This window comes from Rutidosis leptorrhynchoides, chromosome 4 (assembly GCF_046630445.1).
Source record: "Rutidosis leptorrhynchoides isolate AG116_Rl617_1_P2 chromosome 4, CSIRO_AGI_Rlap_v1, whole genome shotgun sequence".
NCBI classification, from domain to species: domain Eukaryota; kingdom Viridiplantae; phylum Streptophyta; class Magnoliopsida; order Asterales; family Asteraceae; genus Rutidosis; species Rutidosis leptorrhynchoides.
In genome coordinates, this window is record NC_092336.1 from 34180908 (window position 1) to 34205707 (window position 24800).

The window sequence follows — 24800 nt, forward strand, 5'->3', positions numbered from 1 at the left end:
ATGGTTCGGGGGATGCGACCACATAGCATAATAGGAGGTGGTATTTTTATTACTTTGATTGGTGAATATCTCGGTGTGGATATAAGTCGGGGGGGATTATTAGTAGAAGAACCGGAACCCCGCGATACTATAGGTTTAAATGTATACTATGGTGCGAAAGTTTTGAAGAGGCGAAATAACGCCGCAGTACGATACCATGGTAGACATCCACAGGTGGAGAGAAACCAGCAGCAAGGTAATGTAGGAGGGGGGAATGAGATGCAAGAAATGCATAGGTTTATAGCTTCTCAGGAATACGAAAATGCTAGACAGAGAGCATTTGAAGATTGGCAAGTTCATCAGAACCAAATCATAGCTCATTGCCAACATATAGGTAGAAACTATATTCCTACACCGAAACCCATCTTCCCTCCTTGGTCTATAGAGATGCAGCCACCGTATCCTACGTATGACCCTGCCGAAGCATTCTATAGCACTTATGGTTATGCCTGGAACCCCTATTGGTACCAATATCATCCTTAGTTTACTTATTATTATTTTTTTTATTTTGTAATTTGTAATTATTGATACATTTAATATTTTTGTTAATATTGTAATTATCTAACTTTTATTCTTAGATTTTAATAATTTTTTGAATGTGGGGTAATATACCAAACTTCAAAAAAAAAAAAAAAATATGTATATATGTTTGCAGTTTATCTTATGTACACAACAGGGTAAAACAACGCATTTTCAAAGACTGGCATTAAGTTCAGCAAAAGCAACTAATTTTGACGACAAGATGCAAAATATATGTGAAATAACAACAAGACGGAATGAACAAATGATGTGCACCATTTATCATTCAGCAAACAAACGCCAATATACTTGGAAACTTTGGTAAAAATTTAATCATTTTCACACAAATCACCCTCAATAATTTAAATTGTTACTGATTTCTTGCAAATGAGGGCATTGCAAGATCTTAAGTGTGGGAAGGGGTTAAATTCTTTCGGATTTTAAAAATTTTTACTTTATACACTTGGTTACCATTAAAAATACTAGTAAAGCAGTAGTTGTATTAGAATCTAGTGCTCTCTGATAAAAAAAGAACAGCCCTAGTCTTATATACTGACTACCCAATTCTAGTAAAATTTTTCAAAATTTTCAATTAAATGAATTCAAAATCATGTTTATACATATTTATGAACGATAAAACTAGGTTTTAACACCGAAATTATTGTTACCTCGGAAAGGACATAAATTGAGAAACAAACTAAAATGTTAAAATTCATTTAAAATGGAATAGAGGACGATAAAAAGAAAAATAAAAAGCCAAGTGTGGGAAAATTTACCAAGTTATTTTAAACATATGTCACATATATCTGTAACAAATAACTGAAAATACTTTTGCTTTGGACTAAACTAAACTGTTTTACCCGATGAAAGAAAAGAAGAGATGGATCTACACGATGAATCAATTCCATCATTAAAAGGAAGTAAAGTCTTCCGAAAAAGACACGCGCTTCTTGATTTAGGTCATGAAGTTGTCGTCCAGACCAGCTGTAGGTTGACGAAAAATCTAGAAAAGTCATCACTAAAATCGGTTGGAAATCCACGGACCTCAGCATTAAACAGGGTCGCCAAGTGGTCAGATTTATCCTAACCATGAGAAGGATTTATCTCGTACAATGGGGGGGCACCATGCAAATTAGCTGGATAAGACTAATGAATCAGATCCCCAGAAAGGATAATCTCCTTAAAGATTAAAAATCAGCTTTTAAGACTGATATTACTCAATCCTAGAGATTGACCTTAAAGATTGAGAATTACAAACTCATGGAATTCAATGATATCTAAACTCGAGCTTGAACGAGAAAATATTTTGATCAAAATTACAAACCGATTTGTTTTCTGAAAACCCTATTTTCAATACGTTCATTACCATTGAACGTAAAATCCTAGGAATTCACCTGGAATTCATTAGGTCACCTGAACTAAATCGGGTGTCAACCGTAAGAACGGTGGTTGCATAGTGGTCAAAGACAGGACCTTGTGCCAGACCGAAAAATTATAAGGGTGAGCTTTACTATTGCTCCTACCAAGGATAGTAATTGTGTCCGACACGTTATAGACCATAATCAAAAGCATGTCACGGGACATTGCCTTAACAGTTGCTTGTTCAACGCTTTCCTTTACAACCGGACGGTAGTTTACCGAAAGGTAATATACGGAACAAGTAAACTGGACGTGTTGCTTTCCAAATACAAGGTTAGCAAGTGGGTGACACAAAACCATAAGTTTTGAGCTAAAATTTTCAAATCTGAAACCCACACAACCCACAAAAATAATTTGCAAACACCGGTAAAGGGTTATCCCGGAAAACTTATCTAGGGTAAAAGCTAGATTTCAAAAGATCAAATGTTTTCATAAAGATCCAATTTCCTTAATGGATCTAAATTTTTATAGTCATGTGGGACTGTAAACCATATCGTTACTACCATTGTTTATACCGCCGTATAGAAATCACTGATGTACAAAGTGTGAAGAATAAAGAAGTGATTCTTGTATTTCAAGACAATATTGCTTGAGGACAAGCAACGCTCAAGTGTGGGAATATTTGATAATGCTAAAAACGAACATATATTTCATAGCATTATTCCTCAAGAAAGACAAGCTTTTAGTTGCAATTGTTCTATTTACAAGTGATATTCGTTTAAATAATAAAAGGTGAAGACAAAAGACAGATTCGACGAATTGAAGACGCAAACGAACAAAAAGCTCAAAAGTACAAAAGACAATCAAAGAGGTTCCAATTATTGATAAGAAACGTCTCGAAATTACAAGAGTACAAGATTCAAAACGCAAAATACAAAATATAAAATTGTACGCAAGGACGTTCGAAAATCCGGAACCGGGACCAGAGTCAACTCTCAACGCTCGACGCAACGGACTAAAAATTACAAGTCTACTATGCACAAGAATATAATATAATATATAAATAATTATATTAATTATTTATATTTTATATTTATATATAAAATCCGTCGGCAAGAAAGACTCCAAAAGATGTGAGCTGTAATTTCAATCTCCGCGACTCGCGGAGTTTGAAGTGCATTTCGCCGCGAGTCGCGGAGCCCCAATTTCAGAAACTTCCTATAAAAGCAAACGAATTCTGATCGAAAAAACCACCAAATATATCCATCTCTCTATCTATATCGTATATATTTATATTTATATTTTAATTTTAATTTTAATTTTAATTATAATTCTAATAATAAGGGTATGTTAGCGAATATTGTAAGGGTGTAAGTCGAAATTCTGTCCGTGTAACGCTACGCTATTTTTAATCATTGTAAGTTATGTTCAACCTTTTTACATTAATGTCTCGTAGCTAAGTTATTATTATGCTTATTTAAAACAAAGTAATCATGATGTTGGGCTAATTACTAAAATTGGGTAATTGGGCTTTGTACCATAATTGGGTTTGGACAAAAGAACGACACTTGTGGAAATTAGACTATGGGCTATTAATGGGCTTTATATTTGTTTAACTAAATGATAGTTTGTTAATGTTAATATAAAGATCTACAATTGGGCGTCCCTATAAATTACCATATACACTCGATCGGACACGATGGGCGGGGTATTTATATGTACGAATAATCGTTCATTTAACCGGACACGGGAATGGATTAATAGCCACTAGAATAATTAAAATAGGGGTGAAATTACATTCAAGGGTAATTGGTGTAATTGTTAACAAAGTAGTAAAACCTTGGTTTACACGTAGTCGATAACCTGGTGTATTCATTAAACAAAGTATTAAAACCTTGTTACAATTCGAATCCCCAATTAGTTGGAATATTTAACTTCGGGTATAATAATAATTTGACGAGGACACTCGCACTTTATATTTATGACTGATGGACTGTTATGGACAAAAACCAGACGGACATATTAAATAATCCAGGACAAAGGACAATTAACCCATGGGCATAAAACTAAAATCAACACGTCAAACATCATGATTACGGAAGTTTAAATAAGCATAATTCTTTTATTTCATATTTAATTTCCTCTATTTTATATTTAATTGCACTTCTAATTATCGCACTTTTATTTATTGTTATTTAATCGCACTTTTAATTATCGTACTTTTTAATTATCGCAAGTTTATTTTATCGCACTTTTATTATTCGCAATTTCATTATCGTTATTTACTTTACGCTTTAATTTAAGTCTTGTATTTATTTTATATTTTACATTAGGTTTTAACTGCGACTAAAGTCTTAAAATCGACAAACCGGTCATTAAACGGTAAAAACCCCCTTTATAATAATTATATTACTTATATATATATTTGTATTTTTATAAAAGTAAACTAATATAGCGTTGAGCTTTGTTTAAAGATTTCCCTGTGGAACGAACAGGACTTACTAAAAACTACACTACTGTACGATTAGGTACACTGCCTATAAGTGTTGTAGCAAGGTTTAAGTATATCCATTCTATAAATAAATAAATATCTTGTGTAAAATTGTATCGTATTTAATAGTGTTTTCTGCTAAAATTAATAACTATTTTATATACACCTCGCAAAAACATCACCCGCCTCCATACAACAGTCATGTAGAATGGCTCACAAACTAGTGAACCAGATTGAAGAAAGAATTAGAGAACAGACTGCTGAAGAGGCAAATGTGAAGCAAGTCAAAAGAAAGTGGAAGGAAAACGGTGATAAGAATCACCAATACAACAACAACAACAATTACAACAATAATCGCAACAATTATCCCAACAATCGCAACATCAATCGCAACTACAACAAACGGCCCAACAACAACAACAAGAACAACAACAACAACAGCAACTACAACAATCATCCCAACAACAATAATAACCGCAACAACAACAACAATCAGAAGCAGCTATGCCAAAGGTGTGAAAAGTATCACTCGGGGTTCTGCACCAAATTTTGCAACAAGTGTAAAAGAAATGGTCATAGCGCGATGAAGTGTGAGGTCTACGGACCAGGGGTTAATAGAACAAAAGGAACAAATGGTGTCGGAACGAGTAATGGCAGAGCAAGTAGTGTCGGAGCAAGTTATGCCAATGTAGTTTGTAATAAATGTGGAAAACCGGGCCACATTATTAGAAATTGCCCGAACCAGGAGAACACGAATGGACAAGGCCGCGGAAGAGTTTTCAATATTAATGCGGCAGAGGCACAGGAAGACCCGGAGCTTGTTACGGGTACGTTTCTTATTGACAATAAATCTGCTTACGTTTTATTTAATTCGGGTGCGGATAGAAGCTATATGAGTAGAGATTTTTGTGCTAAATTAAGTTGTCCATTGACGCCTTTGGATAGTAAATTTTTACTCGAATTAGCAAATGGTAAATTAATTTTAGCAGATAATATATGTCGGAATCGAGAAATTAAACTGGTTAGCAAAACATTTAAGATTGATTTGATACCAGTAGAGTTAGGGAGTTTTGATGTGATAATCGGTATGGACTGGTTGAAAGAAGTGAAAGCAGAGATCGTTTGTTACAAAAATGCAATTCGCATTATACGAGAAAAAGGAAAACCCTTAATGGTGTACGGAGAAAAGGGCAACACGAAGCTACATATTATTAGTAATTTGAAGGCACAAAAACTAATAAGAAAAGGTTGCTATACTGTTCTAGCACACGTCGAGAAAGTACAAACTGAAGAAAAGAGCATCAATGATGTTCCCATTGCAAAAGAATTTCCCGATGTATTTTCGAAAGAATTACCGGGATTACCCCTACAGCGATCCGTTGAATTTCAAATAGATCTTGTACCAGGAGCTGCACCAATAGCTCGTGCTCCTTACAGACTCGCACCCAGCGAGATGAAAGAACTGCAAAGCCAATTACAAGAACTTTTAGAGCGTGGTTTCATTCGACCAAGCACATCATTGTGGGGAGATCCTGTTTTGTTTGTCAAGAAGAAAGATGGTACATTCAGGTTGTGTATCGACTACCGAGAGATGAACAAACTTACCATCAAGAACCGCTACCCACTACCGAGAATCGACGACTTATTTGATCAACTACAAGGCTCGTCTGTTTATTCAAAGATTGACGTACGTCCCGGGTATCATCAAATGCGGGTGAAAGAAGATGATATTCCAAAGACTGCTTTCAGAACACGTTACGGTCATTACGAGTTTATGGTCATGCCGTTTGGTTTAACTAATGCACCAGCTGTGTTCATGGACCTTATAAACCGAGTGTGTGGACCATACCTTGACAAGTTTGTCATTGTTTTCATTGATGACATACTTATTTACTCAAAGAATGACCAAGAACACGGTGAACATTTGAGAAAGGTGTTAGAAGTATTGAGGAAGGAAGAATTGTACGCTAAGTTTTTAAAGTGTGCATTTTGGTTGGAAGAAGTTCAATTCCTCGGTCACATAGTGAACAAAGAAGGTATTAAGGTGGATCCGGAAAAGATAGAAACTGTTAAAAAGTGGGAAACCCCGAAAACTCCGAAACACATACGCCAATTTTTAGGACTAGCTGGTTACTACAGAAGGTTCATCCAAGACTTTTCCAGAATAGCAAAACCCTTGACTACATTAACGCATAAAGGGAAGAAATTTGAATGGAATGATGAACAAGAGAAAACGTTTCAGTTATTGAAGAAAAAGCTAACTACGGCACCTATATTGTCATTGCCTGAAGGGAATGATGATTTTAGATTTATTGTGACGCATCAAAGCAAGGTCTCGGTTGTGTATTAATGCAACGAACGAAGGTGATTGCTTATGCGTCTAGACAATTGAAGATTCACGAACAAAATTATACGACGCATGATTTGGAATTAGGCGCGGTTGTTTTTGCATTAAAGACTTGGAGGCACTACTTATATGGGGTCAAAAGTATTATATATACCGACCACAAAAGTCTTCAACACATATTTAATCAGAAACAACTGAATATGAGGCAGCGTAGGTGGATTGAATTATTGAATGATTACGACTTTGAGATTCGTTACCATCCGGGGAAGGCAAATGTGGTAGCCGATGCCTTGAGCAGGAAGGACAGAGAACCCATTCGAGTAAAATCTATGAATATAATGATTCATAATAACCTTACTACTCAAATAAAGGAGGCGCAACAAGGAGTTTTAAAAGAGGGAAATTTAAAGGATGAAATACCCAAAGGATCGGAGAAACATCTTAATATTCGGGAAGACGGAACCCGGTATAGGGCTGAAAGGATTTGGGTACCAAAATTTGGAGATATGAGAGAAATGGTACTTAGAGAAGCTCATAAAACCAGATACTCAATACATCCTGGAACGGGGAAGATGTACAAGGATCTCAGGAAATATTTTTGGTGGCCGGGTATGAAAGCCGATGTTGCTAAATACGTAGGAGAATGTTTGACGTGTTCTAAGGTCAAAGCTGAGCATCAGAAACCATCAGGTCTACTTCAACAACCCGAAATCCCAGAATGGAAATGGGAAAACATTACCATGGATTTCATCACTAAATTGCCAAGGACTGCAAGTGGTTTTGATACTATTTGGGTAATAGTTGATTGTCTCACCAAATCAGCACACTTCCTGCCAATAAGAGAAGATGACAAGATGGAGAAGTTAGCACGACTGTATTTGAAGGAAGTCGTCTCCAGACATGGAATACCAATCTCTATTATCTCTGATAGGGATGGCAGATTTATTTCAAGATTCTGACAGACATTACAGCAAGCATTAGGAACTCGTCTAGACATGAGTACTGCCTATCATCCACAAACTGATGGGCAGAGCGAAAGGACGATACAAACGCTTGAAGACATGCTACGAGCATGTGTTATTGATTTCAGAAACAGTTGGGATCGACATCTACCGTTAGCAGAATTTTCCTACAACAACAGCTACCATTCAAGCATTAAGATGGCACCGTTTGAAGCACTTTATGGTAGAAAGTGCAGGTCTCCGATTTGTTGGAGTGAAGTGGGGGATAGACAGATTACGGGTCCGGAGATAATACAAGAAACTACCGAGAAAATTATCTAAATTCAACAAAGATTGAAAACCGCCCAGAGTAGACAAAAGAGCTACGCGGACAGTAAAAGAAAAGATATAGAGTTTGAAATTGGAGAATTGGTCATGCTTAAGGTTTCACCTTGGAAAGGCGTTGTTCGATTTGGTAAACGGGGGAAACTAAATCCAAGGTACATTGGACCATTCAAGATTATAGATCGTGTCGGACCAGTAGCTTACCAACTGGAGCTACCTTAACAACTCGCGGTTGTACATAACACTTTCCACGTCTCTAATTTGAAGAAATGTTTTGCTAAAGAAGATCTCACTATTCCGTTAGATGAAATCCAAATCAACGAAAAACTTCAATTTATCGAAGAACCCGTCGAAATAATGGATCGTGAGGTTAAAAGACTTAAGCAAAACAAGATACCAATTGTTAAGGTTTGATGGAATGCTCGTAGAGGACCCGAGTTCACCTGGGAGCGTGAAGATCAGATGAAGAAGAAATACCCGCATCTATTTCCAGAAGATTCGTCAACACCTTCAACAGCTTAAAATTTCGGGATGAAATTTATTTAACGGGTAGGTACTGTAGTGACCCGAACTTTTCCATGTTTATATATATTAATTGAGATTGATATTTACATGATTAAATGTTTCCAAGATGTTAAGCAATCAAACTTATTATGACTTGATTAATTGAAATATGTTTCATATAGACAATTGACCACCCAAGTTGACCGGCGATTCACGAACGTTAAAACATGTAAAAACGACATGACGATATATATATGGATATACATATAGTTAACATGAGATTATGATAAGTAAGTATCTCCATAAGTATATTAACAATGAGTTATATACATATAAACAAGACTACTAACTTAAGGATTTCGAAACGAGACATATATGTAACGATTATAGTTGTAACGACATTTAAATGTATATATATCATATTAAGATATATTAATATATCATAATATCATGATAATATAATAATTTAACATCTCATTAGATATAATAAACAATGGGTTAACAACATTAATTGAGATCGTTAACTTAAAGGTTTCAAAACAACACTTACATGTAACGACTAACGATGACTTAACGACTCAGTTAAAATGTATATACATGTAGTGTATTTAGATGTATTAAAATACTTTTGGAAGACTTCAAGACATATATCAAAACACTCATACTTAACGAAAATGGTTACAGTTACTTTCCCATTCTTTTCTTTCATCAAGAATTCTAGTCGTATTCTTACCCGTATTATACACAGCTTCAAAACGTACTTACTATGGGTATATACCAATAGGAACTAGCATGGGATTCCACTCTTGATTATTTCATGTATGACTAATCAATTTTAACTTCTACCATGAGCTAGTCAACTAACTAGAACTCCTTTTAACCCCACTCACCACTCACCAATTACCACTCATCATTCACTCCATTTCACTTCCAATTCTCTTTCTAATTCTCTCTCAACACACACACACACTATTATGAACGTATTTTTCCAGTAGTTAATCATCATCTTCATCAAAAATCACTTCAAGAATCAAGCTATAATCATCATAGGAAGAACACTTCAAGAACACTTCAAAAATCCCTTCAAGTTTACTAATTTACTTCCAAGCTTTCTAATCCATTCCAAGTAATCATCTAAGATCAAGAAACCTTTGTTATATACAGTAGGTTATCTTTCTTATTCAAGGTAATATTCATATTCAAACTTTGATTCAATTTCTATAACTATAAACTATCTTAATTCGAGTAAAAATCTTACTTGAACTTGTTTTTGTGTCATGATCCTACTTCAAGAACTTTCAAGCCATCCAAGATCCTTTGAAGCTAGATTATTTCTTGTCACTTCCAATAGGTTTACCTACTAAACTTTAGGTAGTAATGATGTTCATAACATCATTCGATTCATATATATAAAACTATCTTATTCGAAGGTTTAAACTCGTAATCACTAGAACATAGTTTAGTTAATTCTAAACTTGTTCGCAAACAAAAGTTAATCCTTCTAACTTGACTTTTAAAATTAACTAAACACATGTTCTATATCTATATGATATTCTAACTTAATGATTTAAAACCTGGAAACACGAAAACACCGTAAAACCGGATTTACGCCGTCGTAGTAACACCGCGGGCTGTTTTGGGTTAGTTAATTAAAAACTATGATAAACTTTGATTTAAAAGTTGTTATTCTGAGAAAATGATTTTTATTATGAACATGAAACTATATCCAAAAATTATGGTTAAACTCAAAGTGAAAGTATGTTTTCTAAAATGGTCATCTAGACGTCGTTCTTTCGACTGAAATGACTACCTTTACAAAAACGACTTGTAACTTATTTTTCTGACTATAAACCCATACTTTTTCTATTTAGATTCATAAAATAGAGTTCAATATGAAACCATAGCAATTTGATTCACTCAAAACGGATTTAAAATGAAGAAGTTATGGGTAAAACAAGATTGGATAATTTTTCTCATTTTAGCTACGTGAAAATTGGTAACAAATCTATTCCAACCATAACTTAATCAACTTGTATTGTATATTATGTAATCTTGAGATACCATAGACACGTATACAATGTTTTGACCTATCATGTCGACACATCTATATATATTTCGAAACAACCATAGACACTCTATATGTGAATGTTGGAGTTAGCTGTACAGGGTTGAGGTTGATTCCAAAATATATATAGTTTGAGTTGTGATCAATACTGAGATACGTATACACTGGGTCGTGGATTGATTCAAGATAATATTTATCGATTTATTTCTGTACATCTAACTGTGGACAACTAGTTGTAGGTTACTAACGAGGACATCTGACTTAATAAACTTAAAACATCAAAATATATTAAAAGTGTTGTAAATATATTTTGAACATACTTTAATATATATGTATATATGTATATATTGTTATAGGTTCGTGAATCAACAGTGGCCAAGTCTTACTTCTCGACGAAGTAAAAATCTGTGAAAGTGAGTTATAGTCCCACTTTTAAAATCTAATATTTTTGGGATGAGAATACATGCAGGTTTTATAAATGATTTACAAAATAGACACAAGTACGTGAAACTACATTCTATGGTTGAATTATCGAAATCGAATATGCCCCTTTTTATTAAGTCTGGTAATCTAAGAAGTAGGGAACAGCACCCTAATTGACGCGAATCCTAAAGATAGATCTATTGGGCCTAACAAACCCCATCCAAAGTACCGGATGCTTTACTACTTCGAAATTTATATCATATCCGAAGGGTGTCCCGGAATGATGGGGATATTCTTATATATGCATCTTGTTAATGTCGGTTACCAGGTGTTCACCATATGAATGATTTTTATCTCTATGTATGGGATGTGTATTGAAATATGAAATCTTGTGGTCTATTGTTACGATTTGATATATATAGGTTAAACCTATAACTCACCAACATTTTTGTTGACGCTTAAAGCCTGTTTATTCTCAGGTGAATATTAAGAGCTTCCGCTGTTGCATACTAAAATAAGGACAAGATTTGGAGTCCATGTTTGTATGATATTGTGTAAAAACTGCATTCAAGAAACTGATTTCGATGTAACATATTTGTATTGTAAACCATTATGTAATGGTCGTGTGTAAACAGGATATTTTAGATTATCATTATTTGATAATCTACGTAAAGCTTTTTAAACCTTTATTTATGAAATAAAGGTTATGGTTTGTTTTAAAAATGAATGCAGTCTTTGAAAAACGTCTCATATAGAGGTCAAAACCTCGCAACGAAATCAATTAATATGGAACGTTTTTAATCAATAAGAACGGGACATTTCATATTGAGTGCTGACACATATTACCGGGGGTGTACGTTAAACATTTTGGGTAATGAGTTTGAAATCGACTTGATACCCATGGAACTAGGTAGCTTTGATGTAATAATCGGTATGAATTGGCTAGCCAAAATGAAATCTCACATCCTTTGTGATCTTAACGCAATCCGAATCCCTATCGAGAATGGTGAACCTTTGATCGTCTATGGCGATAAGAGTTGCACCGGACTCAACCTCGTTTCGTGTATTAAAGTTAGAAAACTACTCCGTAAGGGTTGTTTTGCGATCCTTGCTCACGTTAAGAAAGTCGAGTCCGATGAGAAGCACATCGATGATGTGCCAATTGTTAGTGACTATTCCGATGTATTTCCCGACGAATTGCCGGGTCTTCCACCTCATCGACCGGTTGAATTCCAAATCGATCTTATTCCGGGAGCCGCACCCGTAGCACGTGCACCATATAGACTCGCTCCATCCGAAATGCAAGAATTGCAAAGTCAAATCCAAGAACTACTTGATCGTGGTTTTATCCAACCTAGCCATTCACCTTGGGGCGCTCCGATTTTGTTTGTTAAAAAGAAAGACGGATCCCTACGAATGTGCATTGACTATCGTGAACTAAACAAATTGACGGTTAAGAACCGATATCCTCTTCCTCGCATCGATGACCTCTTTGATCAATTACTAGGGTCTTGTGTATATTCAAAAATCGATCTCCGCTCGGGTTATCATCAATTGAGGGTTAAGGGGGAAGATGTCTCCAAAACCGCTTTTCGAACTCGTTATAGTAGTTATGAATTTCTTGTAATGCCATTTGGTCTCACTAACGCACCGGCGGTGTTCATGGATCTTATGAACCGTGTGTGCAAACCGTATCTTGACAAATTCGTTATCGTGTTCATCGATGATATTTTAGTCTATTCAAAAAGCGAAGAAGAACACGAGGAACACCTCCGACTTGTGCTTGAACTTTTAAGATAAGAACAACTCTATGCCAAATTCTCCAAGTGTGAATTTTGGTTAAAGGAAGTTCAATTTCTTGGTCATGTTGTAAGTGACCAAGGTATTAAAGTCGATCCAACGAAAATCGAAGCCATTAGTAAATGGGAGACTCCTACTACTCCTACTCACATCCGCCAATTCTTGGGTCTCGCCGGATACTACCGTAGATTCATCAAGGATTTTTCTTTGGTTGCTCGTCCTCTAACCACGTTAACTCATAAGGGAAGAAAATTCGTTTGGGCAACCGAACATGAATCCGCATTCCAAATCTTGAAAACGAAGCTAACCACCGCTCCTATCTTGTCACTTCCCGAAGGCAATGATGACTTTGTTGTATATTGCGATGCCTCGAAACATGGTTTTGGGTGTGTATTGATGCAACGAATGAAAGTCATTGCTTATGCTTCTCGACAACTCAAAATTCATGAACGAAACTACACGACGCATGATCTCGAACTCGGAGCCGTTGTCTTTGCACTTAAAATGTGGAGACACTATCTTTATGGAACCAAGAGTACTATCTTTACCGACCACAAAAGTCTCCAACACATTTTCGATCAAAAGAAACTAAACATGAGACAACGAAGGTAGATTGAAACCTTAAACGATTACGATTGCGAGCTTCGTTACCATCCCGGGAAGGCAAATGTAGTAGCCGATGCCTTAAGTCGAAAAGAAAGAGCGGTGCCTCTTCGTGTCCGAGCCTTAAACATCACCATCCACACAAACCTTAATAGCCAAATTTGGGTAGCCCAAGATGAGGCTCTCAAGGATGAAAACCTTTCACATGAGCTCTTGAACATTCTCGTCTCTCGATTCGAAATTAGGGAGACCGGACTCCGATATTACGCCGGAAGGATTTGGGTGCCTAGTTACGGGGACCTACGAAGCCTTATTTTAGATGAAGCCCATAAGTCACGATACTCGATTCACCCCGGTGCCAATAAGATGTACCACGACCTTAAACAACTATATTGGTGGCCGAACATCAAAAGGGACGTAGCTACTTATGTTTCCAAGTGTTTGACATGTTCCAAAGTCAAAGACGAACACCAAAGACCGTCCGCACTACTTCAACAACCCGAGATCCCGCAATGGAAGTGGGAAAGGATAACGATGGATTTTATCACCAAGCTACCAAAAATGACGGGCGGTTATGATACCATTTGGGTTATTGTTGACCGTCTCACCAAATTCGCACACTTCCTTGCCATGAAAAAAACGGACAAAATGGAGAAACTTGCACAACTTTACATTAAGGAGATCGTAGCCCGACACGGTGTACCTTTATCGATTATCTCCTACCGAGATGGCCGTTTCGTTTCTAGATTTTGGCGTACATTGCAAGAAGCGTTGGGAACGCGTTTAGACATGAGCACCGCATATCATCCTCAAACCGATGGACAAAGCGAACGTATAATTTAAACCTTAGAGGACATGTTACGAGCTTGCGTGGTTGATTTCGGAAAAGCTTGGGACAAGCACTTACCTCTCGCCGAGTTCTCTTACAACAATAGTTATCACGCGAGTATTAAAGTCGCACCTTTTGAAGCGCTATATGACCGAAAATGTCGTTCACCTCTTTGTTGGGCCGAAGTAGGCGACGTACAAATCACCGGACCCGAACTCATTCACGAAACCACCGAGAAGATCGTTCAAATCCGAGATAGGCTTCGGACGGCCCGGAGTCATCAAAAGTGCTATACCGACAAAAGACGCAACGACCTTGAATTTCAAGTCGGTGACCGCGTCATGTTAAAAGTCGCACCTTGGAAGGGTGTAATCCGTTTTGGGAAACGCGGGAAGCTAAATCCACGGTATATTGGTCCTTTCGAAATCTTGGAGCGTATTGGAACTGATAATGCTAAAAACGAACTTATATTTCATAGCATTATTCCTCAAGAAAGATAAGCTTTTAGTTGCAATTGTTCTATTTAAAAGTGATATTCGTTTAAATAATAAAAGGTGAAGACAAAAGACAGATTCGACGAATTGAAGACGCAAACGACCAAAAAGCTCAAAAGTACAAAATACAATCAAAGAGGTTCCAATTATTGATAAGAAACGTCTCGAAATTACAAGAGTACAAGATTCAAAACGCAAAGTACAAGATATTAAATTGTACGCAAGGACGTTCGAAAATCCGGAACCAGGACCAGAGTCAACTCTCAACGCTCGACGCAACGGACTAAAAATTACAAGTCAACTATGCACATAAATATAATATAATATTTAAATAATTCTTATAATTATTTATATATTATATAAATAAAAAAATCCGTCGGCAAGAAAGACTCCAAAGTTGGTGAGCTGTAATTTCAAACTCCGCGACTCGCGGAGTTTGAAGGCAAAAGTTGCCGCGAGTCGCGGAGTACCCCTGAACTCAATTCCCTATAAAGCCAACCGAATTCTGATCATTTTCAATATCCAAATTCAATCTCTCTCTATATATGTATACGTAAATATATTTATATTTATATTTTAATTTTAATTTTAATTATAATTCTAATAATAAGGGTATGTTAGCGAATGTTGTAAGGGTGTAAGTCAAAATTCTGTCCGTGTAACGCTACGCTATTTTTAATCATTGTAAGTTATGTTCAACTTTTTTAATTTAATGTCTCGTAGCTAAGTTATTATTATGCTTATTTAAAACGAAGTAATCATGATGTTGGGCTAATTACTAAAATTGGATAATTGGGCTTTGTACCATAATTGGGGTTTGGACAAAAGAACGACACTTGTGGAAATTAGACTATGGGCTATTAATGGGCTTTATATTTGTTTAACTAAATGATAGTTTGTTAATGTTAATATAAAGATTTACAATTGGGCGTCCCTATAAATTATCATATACACTCGATCGGACACGATGGGCGGGGTATTTATATGTACGAATAATCGTTCATTTAACCGGACACGGGAATGGATTAATAGCCACTAGAATTGTTGAAACAAGGGTGAATTACATTCAAGGGTAATTGGTGTAATTGTTAACAAAGTAGTAAAACCTTGGTTTATACGCAGTCGATAACCTGGTGTATTCATTAAACAAAGTATTAAAACCTTGTTACAATTCGAATCCCCAATTAGTTGGAATATTTTACTTCGGGTATAAGGATAATTTGACGAGGACACTCGCACTTTATATTTATGACTGATGGACTGTTATGGACAAAAACCAGACGGACATATTAAATAATCCAGGACAAAGGACAATTAACCTATGGGCATAAAACTAAAATCAACATGTCAAACATCATGGTTACGAAAGTTTAAATAAGCATAATTCTTTTATTTCATATTTAATTTCCTTTATTTTATATTTAATTGCACTTCTAATTATCGCATTTTTATTGTTATTGTATTTAATTGCACTTTTAATTATCGTACTTTTTAATTATCGCAAGTTTATTTTATCGCACTTTTATTATTCGCAATTTCATTATCGTTATTTACTTTACGCTTTAAATTAAGTCTTGTATTTATTTATTATTATACATTTGGTTTTAACTGCGACTAAAGTTTTAAAATCGATAAACCGGTCATTAAACGGTAAAAACCCCCCTTTATAATAATAATATTACTTATAAATATATATTTGTAAAAGTAAACTAATATAGCGTTAAGCTTTGTTTAAAGATTTTCCCTGTGGAACGAACCGGACTTACTAAAAACTACACTACTGTACGATTAGGTACACTTCCTATAAGTGTTGTAGCAAGGTTTAAGTATATCCATTCTCTAAATAAATAAATATCTTGTGTAAAATTGTATCGTATTTAATAGTATTTCCTGCTAAAAATTAATAGTATTTTATACCCCTCTGCTAAAACATCAAGTTATTTTTGGCGCCGCTGCCGGGGAAATAACATTCTAGCTTAAAAGCCGGAAGCGCAACGCTACAAAAAAAAAAAAAGAGATTTTTTTAGTTTACTTTTATTAAAATTCACTTTTGTAAAAATACGTTTTTAATTATTCGAAAATATAAAAAGAAAAACAAAAATATAAGTATTTTTAAGATTTTGTTAAATATTTAAGTTTTATAAAGTTTCTTTATTTTTATATAAGTTTTTATTATATAAAAATTTTAGATTTTAAAACAGAAAATATAAAACAGAAAATATAAAATAAAAAATTTAAAAAAAAAAACGTCGAATTTCAAAACTGTACCAGAGTTGAATTTTGGAACCCCGCGACTCGCGGAGTTTGCTGCTTGGAATACCGCGACTCGCGGAGACACTCTGACACCGACAGAACCCTAATTTAGCATTTATTACGGGTAATTATTAATTATTATTATTATTAACCCTAATTAATTATTATTAGTATAATTAGTTTTACTTTTTATTTAATTTATATTTTAGTTAAATTAGTTTAATTAAATTGTAAAATTAATAGTTTTAATAAATAAATAATATAAAAATAATATTTTTATAAAAATTGTACTTTTTACAACTTTTTGTATATTTTTATCTTTTGTCCCTTTTTAATTGATTTAGCGTAATATTTGTATTTTTCGCTAGTTTTTAGTTTTAAACTCAGTTTTTGCCATAGTTATTTTTACTTCTAGATTTTTAGGCTTAGCCGTAGAATTCTTTAAGTGCTTTTTCTTTAGACTAAGATTTAGGTACTTTAGAATTTTGCGACGCCTTTTTAAGTTTTAGTTTCTTTTTAAGTTATTTCCATTTAGGATTTAGTTTTTCCTGTAAGCTTTAATATTTTTAGACACCTTTTACCTATGTATCAATTATCATTCCAATTAGTAATCTCAATTTACGATTATAATTTTAAGTTAGTTGTAGTAATAAGGTTAGGTTAGTCAAGTGTTTTTAAGTTTTATAAGTTTCTTTTATTTTTCCGTCACCTTTTATTTTTCAACCATTTTTCTTTTTCGATCTTTTTTTTTCGACACGCTCTTTTTCTTTCTTATTTCTCGCTATTCTAGTTTTTAGGACATAGATTTTTATTCTACTTCTTATCTAAATTTCTTAAAATTACGAAAATTTATTTTAAGTGGTTAAATTGATAGACATCAAAATTTTCTGGTTCGTAGTAATAGTTGGATTTATACGTGGACCGGGTTATTGGAGCCAAACAGTCCTCAATTATATTGAGACCAAACGAATCCTGCCCCTCTGCTGCATCTTTTGGCTATTCGAAACGTGGGCAAAATCAGAAAAGTCTATTGATTGGATAACTTATTATAATTTTTCTTTCCTTTTAAAAACTAATAGGATATTCAGTGAATGCACGGAGCAAGACGTTCACCACCTTTTGTACGTTCACCACCTGTAACTAGATCAAGACATTTAGCAAATATTACCGCCGTTGATTTTTCTTTAGAATCGTCATCCAGTCAACCAAGTACTCCAGTTCAAATTTCCGATAATCCATTTTTTGAACCCGACATCACAATTGAGAATCCAGAGAATACTCAGGGACGATTCATAGATCCTGAACCACTAAATTTTCCTCCGGAACCACCAATCATTCAAACAGAGATTGTTGAGGAACGAACCATTAAATCAGAATCCTCTAGTGATTCCGATTCAACAAATTCAATTATGGAAGTAACAGAACCTTTAAGTATGGAAGACCGAATGAGAGCTAAACGCACTGGCCAAGGTCACGCAATTACTCATCCAGACATTAATGCGCCAGATTATGAAATCAAAGGACAAATTCTACACATGGTGACTAATCAATGCCAATTTAGTGGTGCGCCTAAGGAAGATCCAAATGAACATTTACGTACCTTTAATAGGATCTGCACACTATTTAAAATCCGAGAAGTGGAGGATGAACAGATATATCTCATGTTATTTCCCTGAACTTTAAAGGGAGAAGCCAAAGATTGGTTGGAATCGTTACCTGAAGGGGCGATTGATACATGGGACGTTTTAGTTGAAAAATTTCTTAAACAATTCTTTCCTGCATCTAAAGCCGTAAGACTTCAAGGAGAAATTGTTGCATTCACACAGAAGCCGAATGAAACTCTATATGAGGCGTGGACTAGATTTGGAAAGTTGTTAAGAGGATGTCCGCAACATGGTTTAGACACCTGTCAAATAGTACAAATATTCTACCAAGGATGCGACATCACTACAAGGAAAGACATAGATATAGCAGCTGGTGGTTCTATTATGAAGAAAACCGAAACTGATGCTTACAAAATTATTGATAACACTGCTTCCCACTCACATGAGTGGCACCAAGAAAAAGATATCGTTAGATCATCTAAAGCAGCTAGAGCCGATTCTAGCCATGACTTAGATTCCATTTCCGCAAAGATAGATGCTGTTGAGAGACGAATGGAAAAGATGACTAAAGATATTCACTCAATACGAATTAGTTGTGAGCAGTGTGGAGGACCACATTTGACAAAAGATTGTCTCAATATTGAATTAACAATGGAACAAAGAGAGAATATTTCATACATAAACCAAAGGCCTGGAAATAATTATCAGAATAATTATCAACCGCCAAGACCTATTTACAATCAAAATCAGAACTATAACCGAAATATTCCATACAACAACCAACAAGGTCCTAGCAATCAACAAGTATCCAACAATACTTACAATCAGCAAAGACCTAATTTTCAAAACAAACCACCACAACAAATCGATGATAAAAAGCCAAATTTAGAAGATATGATGACGAAGCTAGTTGAAACTCAAACGCAGTTTTTCACATCTCAGAAACAAACTAATGAACAAAATGCTCAAGCATTTAGAAATCAACAAGCTTCTATTCAAAACTTGGAACAAGAAGTAAGTAACCTAGCAAGATTAATAGGTGAAAGAAAACCGGGAAGTCTACCTAGTGATACAAATGCTAACCCCCGGAATGAAACAGCTAAAGCCATTACCACAAGAAGTGGTACAACACTTAAACCACCTGAAATACCTGTAACTTCTGATGAAGCTATTCCTACTCCACAAGAACCACAACCTGATCAAGATAAGGAAAAAGAACTTGTAGTTGAAAAGGTTAATGAAGATAACACAGTTAAGGCTAAACCTTATGTTAAACCATACCAACCACCACTTCCTTACCCGAGTAAAATGAAGAAAGAGAAACTTGAAGCCGAGCAATCCAAATTCTTGGATATGTTTAAACAGATAAATGTAAATCTTCCTTTCATTGATGTGATTTCAGGAATGCCTAGATATGCTAAATTCTTGAAAGATCTAATCTCAAATAGAAAGAAAATGGAAGAACTCTCGGCTGTTACCATGAATGCTAATTGTTCAGTAGTGCTGTTGAATAAGATACCAGAAAAACTATCTGATCCAGGAAGTTTCACAATTCCATGTTTTCTGGGTAGTCTTAGTTCAATAGAAGCATTGGCAGACTTAGGTGCTAGTATAAATCTAATGCCGTATTCACTATACACTAAACTAGACCTTGGAGAATTGAAACCAACAAGAATAAGCATACAACTAGCCGATCGATCAATAAAATATCCTAGAGGGATAATGGAGAACATGCTAGTTAAAGTTGGTACTTTAGTATTTTCAGTAGATTTTGTTGTTCTGGACATGGAAGAAGATTCTCAAGTTCCTCTCATATTAGGAAGACCATTCTTAAACACGGATAAAGCAATGATAGACGTGTTCGGTAAGAAATTGACCCTAAGTATAGAGGACGAGAGTGTTACCTTTTCAGTTGATAGAGCAATGCAACAACCGCAATCTGCAGATGATACATGTTATTATATTCAAACTATAGATGCACATGCAGAATTATTAGAAGAATTTCCAGAATTACAAGGAACAGGAGAATGTTCTTTAGGAGAAGGTAATGAACCAATTGATGAAGCTGAAATGTTTGCTACACTTATAGCTAATGGATATGAACCAACAACAGAAGAAATTCAAATGCTAAAAGAAGAAGACAGATATCGATACAAATCATCGATAGAAGAACCTCCGAAATTAGAGTTAAAGCCACTTCCAAACCATTTGGAATACGCTTATTTACATGGTGAATCTGAATTACCTGTAATAATATCGTATTCTCTTACTAAAAATGAGAAATCACAACTCATTTCTGTGTTGAAAGCTCATAAACCAGCCATTGCATGGAAGATTCATGATATTAAAGGAATAAGTCCTTCGTATTGCACACATAAAATCCTTATGGAAGAAGGTCATAAAACGTATGTGCAACGCCAACGAAGACTAAATCCTAATATGCAAGATGTAGTTAAGAAAGAGATTATTAAACTGCTAGATGCAGGTCTAATTTATCCAATTTTTGATAGTCCATGGGTAAGCCCAGTTCAATGCGTGCCTAAGAAGGGTGGCATGACTGTCATTACAAATGAGAAAAATGAGCTTATTCCTACTAGGACTGTAACAGGTTGGCGTGTGTGTATTGATTATAGAAAATTAAATGACGCCACCAGAAAAGATCACTTTCCCTTACCTTTTATAGATCAAATGTTGGAAAGATTAGCCGGAAATAGTTACTATTGTTTTCTAGATGGATTTTCCGGATATTTTCAAATTCCAATAGCACCCGAAGATCAAGAGAAAACCACATTCACGTGCCCTTATGGTACTTTTGCTTACAAACGCATGCCATTTGGACTTTGTAACGCCCCTGCAACCTTTCAAAGGTGTATGATGGCGATTTTTCATGATATGATAGAAGAATGCATGGAAGTTTTCATGGATGACTTTTCAGTCTTCGGTGATACATTTGAATCATGTCTAGTTAATCTGGAACGAATGCTTATTAGATGCGAACAATCAAATCTAGTACTTAATTGGGAGAAATGCCATTTCATGGTTAAAGAGGGCATCGTTCTTGGACATAAAATTTCAAAAGAAGGAATTGAAGTGGATAGAGCTAAAGTAGATGTAATTGCTAAAATTCCACATCCCACCAATGTTAGAGGAGTTAAGATTTTTCTAGGGCATGCCGGTTTTTACCGACGTTTCATAAAAGATTTTTCTAAAATTGCCACTCCTATGAATAAACTCCTAGAAAAGGATGCTCCATTCATCTTTTCAGATGAGTGTATCAAATCTTTTAATATTCTTAAAGAGAAACTCACTAATGCGCCAATCATGATAACACCAAATTGGAATCTACCATTTGAACTAATGTGCGATGCAAGTGATTTTGCAATGGGAGCCGTTTTAAGACAAAGGATTGAAAAACGATTTCAACCTATATATTATACTAGTAAGACGTTACAAGGAGCACAAACGAACTATACAACTACTGAAAAAGAACTCCTTGCTATTGTCTTTGCTTTTGACAAATTTCGATCATATCTCGTTCTAGCAAAAACGGTGGTCTATACCGACCATTCTGCTCTTAGATACCTATTTTCGAAACAAGATGCTAAACCAAGATTAATCCGTTGGATCTTACTCTTACAAGAGTTTGATATTGAAATCCGAGATAAAAGAGGAGCAGAAAATCTCGCCGCTGATCATCTTTCTCGTCTTGAAAATCCCGAGTTAGAAGTTCTAAATGAATCGGCCATACAAGACAACTTTCCTGATGAATATCTATTGAAGATAGATTATAAAGAAATTTCATGGTTTGCAGACTATGCAAACTACTTAGTTTGTGGATTCCTTGAAAAAGGATTATCGTACCAAAGACGAAAGAAATTCTTCAGTGATATAAAACACTATTTTTGGGAAGATCCACATTTGTTTAAAAGTTGTCCAGATGGAATAATACGCCGATGTGTATTCGGAGATGAAGCAAGTAAAATATTAAACCATTGTCACACAGGACCAACAGGAGGGCATTATGGGCCTCAACTAACAGCAAGAAAAGTTTATGATGCTGGATTCTATTGGCCTATAATTTACAAAGACGCACACCTTCTTTGCAAATCCTGTGATGCTTGTCAAAGGGCCGGAAAAATAAGTCAATGTGATGAAATGCCACCAAATATCATCCAAGTATATGAAGTATTTGACATTTGGGGTATTGACTTTATGGGTCCATTTCCAAAATCTCATAATAATCTCTATATTCTCGTAGCCATTGATTATGTATCTAAATGGGAGGAAGCACAAGCTCTCCCAACTAACGATGCACGAGTTGTAGTCAACTTTTTAAAACATCTTTTTGCAAGGTTTGGAACACCGAAAGCTTTAATAAGTGATCGGGGTACTCATTTCTGTAATAATCAACTTGAGAAAGTTCTTAAAAGATATGGAGTAACTCATAAAATCTCCACCACATATCATCCACAAACAAGTGGACAAGTTGAAAATACCAACCGAGCTTTAAAACGTATTCTAGAGAAAACCGTAGGATCAAATCCGAAGGAATGGTCCATTAAATTGGAGGATGCACTCTGGGCTTTTAGAGCAACCTACAAAACTCCAATTGGAACCACACCTTTTAGACTTGGTTATGGAAAAGCATGTCATCTTCCATTAGAAATTGAACACAAAGCATTTTGAGCTTTGAAGACATGCAATCTTGATTTACATGAAGCTGGACGTCTACGATTAAGTCAATTAAACGAATTAGAAGAATTAAGACATGAAGCATACGAAAATTCGTTAATCTATAAGGAAAGAACGAAGAAATGGCATGATAAAAGAATCAGAAGTTCAAAAGAATTCAAAGAAGGAGACAGAGTTCTTCTTTTCAATTCACGATTCAAGCTATTTCCTGGAAAATTGAAATCAAGATGGTCTGGACCATTCATAGTCAAAAGAGTTTTCCCATACGGAACGATAGAATTAATAAATTCAAATGGGATTGAATTTAAAGTTAATGGTCACAGAGTTAAACATTACATACATGGTCCAATGGAATTCGATAATGAAGTTAATCACAATTTTGACACCACAGCTAACTAAGTGTGGGGAGAATCAAGTCTTTAAAGGATAATATGTATTTCTGTTAGAGTTAGATTGTCTGTTTTCATGTAGTTCTCGAAAATGGAACCCGAATGGTCTTTCCTTAGCAGACCCTAAAGAACTAGTCTTCTCTCCCCATTCTAAATTTTATTTTTTTAGGAAATGAAGACTGCCTGTGAACTAAACCATGGTCTAATGCTACACGCTTTGATCACTAAACGTAATAATGACACACTACCGAGTGAAATAGTATCAGTAATCAGAGAAAGATTGGACGGAGTAAGAAAAGAATCCAGATGCGAAGATAATAAGTTACAATTTGGTAAAGGAAAATCAAAATCCGCAGCGAAAAGAAGAGCATGACACCTAGAACGATGTCACAAATGCGGAAAATGGTCACATGGAGGTAAATTTTCAAATAATCAAACCTATTCAAATACCGAATTTGTTACTTTATGCAGAGACGGACCGTTCATATGTTTAGAAGAAAAGACACTGAATGCTCGAGGTTACGCCTATATAGCTATGGAAAACCAATTAAACCGACTATCTTATGAATGGGATAGATCATATAACTAAGAATACTATCTCACAGGTAAGTCTGTACAGTTTTTATTTTTATTTTTTTATTTTTAACCTTTTGATAATAAACGCTAATTTGTTCGCTATAAAGTATTAAATTGGTATTAAATAAAATTAGGTTTGGCGACCGAAATTGTTGATATCATACAAAAATTTATTACATCACTGCGAAATTTAACGTTTATTTTTAAGGTATAAATATCTTTAATCAATCAACCCAAAATATTTCAAGAATTCGTCATGAGTTAAATTAGGTCATGGAACCGAAATTACTTTACCGAAAAGAGGGGTGCATATTTTTGATAATATTTGATTGATTAAAGTAGGATAAAAAGCCAAAAAGATTTTTAACTTTATTTTTACCATGTTTTTAAAATTAATATATAAATCTTAAATTAATATTGTAAACTTTGTAAAAACAATATATTTAAAATTGTAAATATTTGAAAAATTAATATAAGTTTGGTGTGAATTTATAATATGAATTTTTAAATTAAGTTTGGTGTGAATT